Source organism: Sander lucioperca, chromosome 16 (genome assembly GCF_008315115.2).
Source record: "Sander lucioperca isolate FBNREF2018 chromosome 16, SLUC_FBN_1.2, whole genome shotgun sequence".
NCBI lineage: Eukaryota > Metazoa > Chordata > Actinopteri > Perciformes > Percidae > Sander > Sander lucioperca.
The window spans coordinates 4,633,636-4,643,732 of record NC_050188.1 but is presented as its reverse complement, the minus strand read 5'-3'; the positions used below and the strand labels follow the sequence as shown (position 1 = coordinate 4,643,732).

The 10,097-nt window shown below is 42.9% G+C and overlaps 1 protein-coding gene across 1 annotated transcript in view; it reads left to right on the top strand.

Moving 5' to 3' along the window:
• The first annotated feature begins 1,535 nt into the window (after positions 1-1,535).
• Positions 1,536-10,097, top strand: part of LOC116041290 (CMP-N-acetylneuraminate-beta-galactosamide-alpha-2,3-sialyltransferase 1-like) — a 102,952-nt gene continuing 94,390 nt past the window's right edge. The window contains exon 1 of the mRNA XM_031287185.2: positions 1,536-1,625. The gene's annotated coding sequence lies outside the window, so the exon portion shown is untranslated. The remainder of the gene's footprint in view (positions 1,626-10,097) is intronic.

Sequence of the window (10,097 nt, the reverse complement as noted above, 5' to 3'; positions counted from 1 at the left end):
TTGAGTTCTCTCAGAATACACACTTTATTGATCTGCCACCTCATGTCTGAGGTACAGAAATACAGAAATTAGAATATCTGGTCAGATCCCAGGCTAATGATGTCTGGGAGCATCTGTGGTTATGTCAAGGGGATCAAATAGTCGCATTAAAGCATGGCATTGTATAACACGCCCATAAACCCTTGGTGAGATCCCGTGCTTCTCCTTCATCTGCATACCCCCCCCCCCCCCGCCCTCGCCTACCCGACCAAACTACAGATGTGGGGAATTAAGAGATAAACAGAGTAGAAATAATCCAATTACCTCTAATGGGCATGCTCACGATGGAAGCATCTGAGGAGGAAGTGCCTTGAATCCTCCCAAAAGCCCGCTGAAATTACTGTAGCGGAGTAGCAGTGTTTACAAAAAGACACTTCCAAGGTGTGTAAGGAAGTAAAGCATGCAACATTTTGTTATGGAGCAAGAAAGCAGCTCGTAAGTAGTGGACTGTTTTATAATCATCTGTACATTGGCAGCATCTTTGCGTTGACTGTTGGGGCATTCTTGCACTGCACTTCCCAGAGATCACTTGTCAATCAAACAATGTAGCCATGACATCTTTCCAACTAATTATTTTCTTGTTCATACCAAATTGGAAAGATTAAAACAAATATAAATAATTGTATGCATTGAAAGATTGAGCTAAGCTTTCCCAAAGTGGCTTAGATTGATTTATGAATTTGTAATAGAAAGAAGTGTTATGGAATATAGCAACACTGACATTTTGAGCGGACAGCTATGAACTCCGTGAGGCTGTACTGTACGTAGGGACCGTCCCCGTGATTACGTTGTTTTTTCCGACTGCCAGCGTTCACATGGTCGGGATGCGTGTTCTTCTTCTTCTGTTATATTGGCGTTTGGCATAACAACTTGTTGCATGACTGCCACCAACGGTTGGCCGTAGCCTAGAGCATCAGGTGTGTGAAAACATGGAGGCCACAATAACAAAAGATTAGCTGCTGTTTTCTTATACGAGCATTCAAACAGCACATGGACAGGTGTTTGCTTGTGTTATCTACAGGACAATGAACGGGAAAGGACACGGATAAGGTGTTGTTTTTTTATACATAGGCCTATTTATGAATAATTTGAAAGATGTTATGTCTGTGTATGCTTCTTAGCAGAGGCGTTTGTCCACAATAAACAGTCGCCTACATCAAACGTCAGTTGTCAACAACGCGTCACCAACTGGGAAACTCTGTTAGCAAAATCTAGCCCCAGTTTCCCACCTCTGATTCCCACATGAAGTGACATGAATGATGACGTTTTCACTGGGAATTTTATTTTTTTTCGATGCCCATGAACGCACGGTTAATCTAACCTGGACCACACCACTATCTCACTAGTCTCACGTTGTGCTCCTCTACACGATCAAAGGACACTTTACGAGGTAAGTAGACCGCAATAACCCCTCAAATGCATCAAAAAAAACACATGAAATATCTCTACACACAAGAAACCCCATCAGTTGGTTCGGTCCAATGATGTCAGTGATGACATCATCAACATAAATACACAGGAAAAGCTCGGCGGCTCCTCCCCAAACATTTCCTGAATGGTGGACCAGACAAAGTAACAGAGAACAGGTGAGTGTGAAGAAACAAACAATGAGCTGTTCAAACCTGCAACTTAACAAATGTAACTGAAACTAAACTGGGGCTGTGTGTTTGCTTTAAGTTACCAGTAACCAGTACTCAATGTAAAGATTTTAACACTTTTAATACAAACACGGGATAGTAAGTGCTGAAATGTTACACAAAAGCAATGGTAAACTTATAGGAAGCTGAAAATGAATGCAATATGAAAATAAGTAAATAAATGTGGACAAATGTATGCAGACAAGCACAGGGGACAAGTGGTGGGTGCAGGGAATCTCACCCACTTTGTCGCATTTGTTAGTAGAATCAATTCAATGTTATTTGTCTTTTTTGGGGACTTTTTGACATGAAGAACATTTAATATTGCCAGCCGTATCCCCTTTTAAAGTGTGTCATGCAAACCCTGCATTGTTTCATGGAAATGTTTCTGTAGTATAGAATAGTTTCTGAGTGAATTCCTCACATAGTAAGGAATTCTGTGCATCTCCCCGTACTGTTTTTTTTTCAGACCTCGTTAGGTGGAAGATGGTCACACTGACAAACTAGGCCAAACACATTATGATCAGCAGCCATCAAGTAGAACAATCCCCTGTGTAATGCTATTAGGACAGCATGAGTCACCCTGGGTGATGCACACATCATTAGCTTCTACGCAAATCCCATCCTGAAGGAAGGTAAGCAAAGACCAGGCAAGGCAAGCCCTTCTCACGGACTACCCCAACTGGTTTCAAGACATTTCTTCACAAGGCATCTCAATCTGTTTAGTATCAGATGGCAAAGTTTCGACATCATGTGTCTGAATCGAAAAATTAAAATGCATATCAAAACTACATTATTTCAGCAGTTTTCACACATTTGACTGGAGGATTATTATTATTATGCAGGATAATTATGCTAAAGCGAAATGTTTGACATTGCTTCATTGCTATACAAAAGGATGGCCGTTGTCTGCTGATACGGCAGTCATCTCACTAATAAATACTTTGCTTAAAGATTCCTTTAGTTTATGGGAATGAAAAGGGGATCAAGTGAAATAGCCTATTTACCATTTTCCGTGTGTGTAATGAGTAGTGGATAAGGCAGAAAAGACCTCAGACAACAGTGTTCTGCTACCAATGACATGCTCACAACAGTTATGAAACCCTGACACTTGTTTTTAACATCTAGGACGATGGGACATGATATACTGTAGTATATTGACCAGTTCTCTCTGATGGTGTTAAAGTCATAAATAGTGAAAGCATTGTGACAACTGATGTGACAGTTAATTGAACCCTAGTCTGGATCAACGGCAGTGCATTTGCAGGACAACTGCCTCGTTCCGCCGGGTGTCCCTCAACTTCCTCTCTGTGTGTTGCCGTTCTCAAACTCGACTTCACTGCGGGAAACAAAAACAGCCTTCGAGCTAGCAAGCTACACGCTGAAAATGGCAGGTTTTGAGGAAAATCTGGATCGTGCAACAAGCCAGGCCTATGTTGGTTCTTTCGAGGAATGATTGCTTTACAAAGATTTACAAAGAATATTTTTACGGCATCTACTCTCTAACTGGGACATTTTGGGACCGATTGGCGGGGATTTGCTATGGACGAAGTACACACGGAGATACACTGGTAAGAACAAATTACATTTAACCATGTATCCAGCTAATTTAAATAGCTCACCTTACTGTATTGTGTGAACAGTTAACTTCATTTAATATTGTATGTGGCGTTTTCTATTGCAGGGTTGCAAATGTTCCACCAAAACAAGTTCCTTCCCGAGACCATTTTGCCGAGCCAGCGTCTCTGCGTCCGGAGCTTAGCGCCGCCCAAGACGATTGTGACTGGTTTAAAGAAATGCAAACAACCCAGAGTGTTTTTTTCTCCTAACCCTAGAATGTATGTGTGGAGTGGCCAGACCTTACAGCACCACAGCGCTGTGGAGATTGGTCTGGCAATGCGAGACATTTACATTGGGCGATTCCACATAACCATGAAATACATACATCTTGACGATGAGATTAGCAAAGATATACTAATTGATATGTTTATATTAACAATAGATTATATGATTCTGTGTATTTTAAAAGATGTCAAAAATCAAGTTTAGGAAAAGATTGTACGTTTTCTTTTTAAAGCAAACACTATTTGTCGCTCTTTAATGGGACTCGAACTGGTGTCCTGCACTTGTTAAATGACCATCTACCACCCCAGCCTCCACACCTGTAAATTACACTCACTACACAAAGGACAAAATAAGTCCTACATTGGCACAGAACGTGAATCAAGGAATGAGCCACTACGATTGGCAAAGGAAATTAGCCAACAAAGGCTGAGAGATGACGTTTTGGAAAAATTCATGACCAAACTTTAAAGCACAACTTTAAACTTTTAATTGGATTCTTATTCTGTTTTATTGATTAGCATAGGCGCCTGGTTATGTTTTAAAATTGAGGAGCAAACTAGGAGAGATACAGAATTGGCCACCAAACCTCTTGAATTAAGTCAAGAAACAGCCACTTGTCCAGATTAGATCCCAAATAATAAAATCAACAGGGCTCAAATATTATTGGCCATGTCCACTTAAAAGGAATTGCCTCGTTGATTTGGGTGGGCCAGCTAGCAAAATTAGTAAACATTGACTCAGAAATCGGTTCGGCAATTTGGTGATAGTAGCCTACAATCCTACATTTAGCTTAAAGGCTAGCTGGAGTCAGTGGGCCAAGCAGGTTCATTCAACATACGCTAGCCTATCTTTTCCTGGGTTCTATTTTCAGTCCATGGTCGTAGTTAAGCAGGTTTACCTTTTTGTAAACCGACTCTTGTGTGGATTGACAGACTGATCATTCGAACAGTCAATGATCAGCGATGGGTTCGACTGAAAGGGGGTCCAAAAATGTGTGATTTTTCTATTACGTGTTTTTGTCAGTTGAAAAAAATATACATAGCAAAATGATCAGTGATGTAGGCTGCTTAAATATAATTGCCTGATTGCAAGGAGTTTATTTAAAAAAAAAAAAAAAGAGAGTGGGGAAACTATAACTTTGCTCCCCCTAATTGAATAATGGGGATGCATTTGCTCCACTGCTTAGTGCCTATGTCGATCAGGAAAAACCTGGTCTTTGACCAGAAATTAAAAGTTTGTCATATTCTTATAGCCACCACATGTGTGTGTGTATATATAGTAAATACACACTTTCTTTCTCAACATACAGACTCATCTTCAGGCTCAATTATGAGATGAAAGATTCAAGATGGTCCATCTCTGCCCCCCTTCCCCACCCCTGTCTTTGGTATACATGCAGAAACAAGATTTGAAGGAATGATTTCTTGATTTATTTTTACTATCTCCATCGTTAGTGAATTCATTACTCATTCATGCTGTCTCATTTTTAATCCATTTCTCTTCACATTTCATATTTTAAAGCCCTCTTGAGCTTTGACTTAAATTGAATGTTGTGACTAGTCAGTGTGGGGGCTGCATAGATAAAAAGACAAGCCAGAAAAACCCTGGTGTATCATGATGAAATGAAAAGATCCCAAGTGCACTGAGGATTGAAAGCTTTTTCTATGCAGACTTGTCGTGTTCTGTGGAAGAAGTGCTAAATTAAATACTGAAAAGGAACCCCCCCCCCCCATTATAACATTTGCCTTCTCCCTCAACGCCTCTCAGAAGAAAAGGCACTTCAAATTAAAAAGGACAGACACAACATGGCAGCCGGGACAAAGAGGTGCCTCCGGTGTGTCAAATGTCAAATGAAATGCCAGAAAGAGTTCCTTAATTGATATGTAGGCCATGCAACCTTTTGTCTTAACACTCCTCGTCAGCCAGACATTGCAGTATATTACTTGAGCTGCTGTGACAGTGATGACACATATCTAATTCAAAGGAGCCATGTAAGAGTCGGCAAAGTGCGGGCTCCTTTTGAATGTTAATATTGTAGATACACTCGGTGCTTTTAAGACCCGTCCTCAGGTCTCAGCGTGAGACATACTCATTCCCAGCGCGGGCCTCCCAAGTGTACATGTCAAACACACTTTGAAGTTCTTAGCAATCTGGCAAAAGAGCCTGTTAGTACCTTGGCGGCAACAACACTGCACTCTAGCTAAGAAGTTTAGAGTCTGAAAGGAGAAGAAAGAGACTCAGATGGAAGGGGTGGTAAAGCTGTAATCAGGCTTTAAAAGTTAGGCCCGGCAGAATTCGGCCCGAGCCTGACAAGTACATTTTGATTGACAGCTTTTTAAAAGCCCAAACCCGTTTACAGCCTGACATTTTTCAAATGTGCGCACGCACACATCTTAAACATCAGGTGCTTCTCTGAGGTTAGACCCTTTCCATTTTGAAAGTCCATGAGCTTTCCTCCAGCATCACAATCAGTGATAAATGTCCCCCTCTCCCGCATGTGATAATCTAACAGCAGATTAGTTTACTGAGCACATTCACACTCCCAAGGGGATACATGCTTTTGATTTTAATGAGGCCATGGTCTTTACTTTAGCTCCATCCTGAAGGACAAACAACACATTTTTAGCCCCTCTAACAGTAACGCCTTGCAGCCTCTATACAGACTATTAGCAGGGTTTTTCAACTTTTTCAAATGAGGACTTCCAGTGGAGAGAGGAATGGAGTAGACTCATGCATCGCTGTCTCCCGCGCTGACATGAAAAAACACAACTTTTTATAACCCAAATTCGACCCGACTCTTTAGTAATGGTGAGTAATACCTTTTACACGCGTCATTGCTTCTGGAACCAGGCTGGCTAAGGAAAAACAAGACCACCAAAGAGATGACTCGTCCGCTGTGGCTAACCAGTTTAGCATGCCTGCCCTGGCTAGCTTGCTGGAGGAGCACCGCCAGTCCATATCGGCAGGGTTGTCTGCTGAGCTCAGGTTGGCGTTTACCTCTCTTGAAGCTATACTAGTCACAGTACAGGCCACAGTGACTGACTTTGGTGAACGAATTGCGAGTTTGGAGACAAACGCCAATTTAACCGAAGGGCGCATTCTGGCCCTTGAAGTATCATGCTCCACTTTATCAGAGGCTTGTGCTAAGCTCAAAACCAAGAACATCGATTTGGAGGGACAAAGCCGTCACAATAACGTCAGGATTGTCGGCCTGCCGGAGTCCATAGAAGGTCCACGACCCACAACCTTTTTTTCTGAAGTCCTGATGGAGATATTCGGGGACCAAGTGCTGCAAATCCCACCAGATCTAGACCGGGCCCACCGCTCCATAGCTGCTAAGCCGCGGCAGGGAGACAGGCCCAGGCCTGTGATCATATGCTTTCACTGGCACCAGACCAAAGAGCTTGTAGTCCGGGAGGCTCGCAAACGGAGGAACGACCTGAAGTACCGTGACTCGCCGGTCTGCATCAACGAGGATTACTGCCCCGACGTCTTAGGGCAACGTGCGGCCTACCACAATGTCATGGCTAAGCTGTACAACCTGGGCCTCCGACCAGCTCTGCTTTACCCAGCAAAGCTTCAAATCACCAAGAAAGATGGCAACAAGAAACGTTTCTCCTCAGTCGAAGAAGCCACTGCCTTCGTGAGGTCCATGCCCGCCCCATGATGCTGCTTTTCTGCCCCGACTCTGCAGTCGGCGTATGGGCTAATTTACTAGCGGCTAATGCTAACACCGGTTACCGGTACGGGCTTCGGGATGACTCGCCCAGCTGGTAAGCGTGTCTCGACACGATAATATTTAACACACAGTGACTGTGAACTAGTGTCGCATGACACTTTTTGAACACTCGGACTCTTTTGGTTTTGTAAAACTATGTCTGGGCTTGTTGAACCGATGTTGTGTATGGAGATTGCCCCTGTTTGTTTTGGTTAACTATGCCACACGGCCCGTTTGGCCCCTGACCACGCTTTTCATTTTTATTAGGGGTAATATCAGTTAAACGTTTAATACAAAGATGCCTGTTTCGTCGCAGTGGGAGTTTTTGATGTAGCTTCTCTACTTACATCTTTGGTTTCTATTCCTGGGGCATATCACCCCCTACTGCTCTAAAGTTGTGGAGTAATGGGAAAACTTGCACTGTTCTCTCTTTTTCTAAAAATACTCTGGGGGAAATTTTCCATAGTGACTAGGCACTTAAACTTTTCTGTTATTGTCTGACTGTCTGTGCTTTAAGGGTTACATTTTGTCCAGTGGGAGTTGTGAAGTCATGAGGATCAGTGAGTATAAAGAAACTGGAAGCTATATAGGGGTTTTAAATGTGTTAATAGGGTTTTTCGTTTTTTTTCTTCTCTTTATGACCAGTTATTTAAGTGAGTGCCTACGCCCCTGTATGGGATGATGACAAATTTATCACCCAACTTTTCTCCTCCCTTCCTGACATATCCGATTTATAGATGGCGATTTCAAACTTATTCAGGATCCTGTTCTAGATAGGTCCTGCTCTAGACCCCTCACTTTGTCCAACTCCGCTACCACATTGAAATCTTTTATAAACCAGCTTGGCCTAAGTGATCCTTGGAGTTCTCTTAATCCTTCCACCAAAGCCTTTTCGTTTTTATCCCATGACTTTTTTCTCGTTGATAATAGGCTATTGCATTGGGTCAACTCAAGTGAGTATCACAGTATAGTGATCTCAGACCATGCTCCTACATCGGTTGTCATAAATTTATCAAACCACAGCACTCCGCATACACAATGGAAACTTTCCCACTTTTTATTGAATAATCCATGTTTAAAAAGATTCTTCCAGGAGGAAACAGCCAATTTCTTTCAGACAAACGACACCCTAGACATCACGAGAGGCACTCTCTGGGAGGCGTGTAAAGCATATCTGAGGGGACAGGCAATCTTGTTTGCCTCCCGGCAGAAAAAGGCGGACACGGAAAGGATGGTTTGGCTCTCGAATCAACTACTGCAAACTAATAAGCAATATGCCACCGCCCCCACTCCCTCTCTTTATGACCAACGTCTTAAATTTCAGGCTGAGTTTGAGCTTTTGTCAACATCCAAGGTTGAAACAAAATTGTTAAAAACAAGGCAACGTTATTTTGAAATGGGAGATAAGACGGGCAAACTTCTCACCCATCAGGCCAGAGCTGCAGCTCTCTCTCTGCAGACTGATCCCAAGGATAAAAGTGCCATCGGGAGCAGTGGTCACCGACCCCAAATTGGTAAATGATGCGTTTTTAAATTTCTATTCTGACCTGTACATTTCAGAGTACTCAACCCCCTGGAGATGCTTACATATCCCAAAGTCGATAGTAATCTGGCTGACAAACTAGGCACGCCGATCTCATTGGCAGAAGTGCTGGAGGCGGTTGGACAGCTACAAAATGGCAAATCCCCTGGCCCAGATGGGTTTGTTGTAGAATTCTACAAAGCATATTCGAACCTAAAAACCCCACATTTGGTTAACGTCTACAATGAATCCTTTACTAGTGGCAGATTGCCCCCAACCCTATCTGAAGCTAACATTTCTTTTATTAAAAAAAGACAAGGACCCCCTTGAATGCAGCAACTATAGGCCCATCTCACTTTTAAATGTGGACCAAAAGATTCTTGCCAAGGTCCTAGCCACTCGCCTGCAGCAAGCCCTGCCCTGATTTCCACAGACCAGACTGGGTTCATGGCTGTAAGGAATTCGTCATTCAATACCAGACGACTTCTCAACATTATTGGCTCCCCCAACCCTGTCATACCGGAGGTGGTAATTTCTTTAGACGCCGAGAAAGCGTTTTACAGGGTTGAGTGGGAGTATCTGTACTACGTCCTGTCAAAATTCAGTTTTAGCTCTTTGACTTTATTGCATGGATTAGACTGCTTTATGACTCCCCAACTGCCCATATCCAAACAAATGGTGTGAGGTCGCCCTCTTTCACCCTTCGCCGGTGCACCAGACAGGGATGCCCCCTCTCCCCCCTCCTATTTGCTTTAGCTGTCGAGGGCATCACCAGGAACAATGTCACCCACAAGCTGTCCCTGTACGCGGACGATTTGCTATTATACGTGTCAAATCCGGCCTCGTCCATTCCTGTTATTACAGACATTCTTACCCAATTCGGCAGATACTCTGGTTATAAATTAAATTTTAATAAAAGCAAACTTCTCCCTATCAACCGCTGTCTAGGAAGATGCCTTCATCCTCTTACCCATCTAGAATCGTTTCAGAGGGGTTTCGATATCTGGGCATATTTGTCACTGCTTCTTTTGAGGACCTTTTCAACAAAAAATGTTGCCCTCTTATTGATAAGGGTAAGCTTGATATGACTCGCTGGTCTTCTCTCCCTCTCTCCCTAAGTGGCAGAGTCAACCTGGTAAAGATGGTGATTCTTCCTGAATTCCTTTATTTTTTCCAACATATTCCAGTCTTTATGAGAAGATCCTTTTTCCATCAGCTAGACCAGACAATATTGTCGTTTCTGTGGTTGAATAAGCCACCCCATATTAAAAAAGCTGTTCTACAACTCCACAGAAAGCTGGGCGGTCTCACACTACTCAATCTTATCCAATATTAT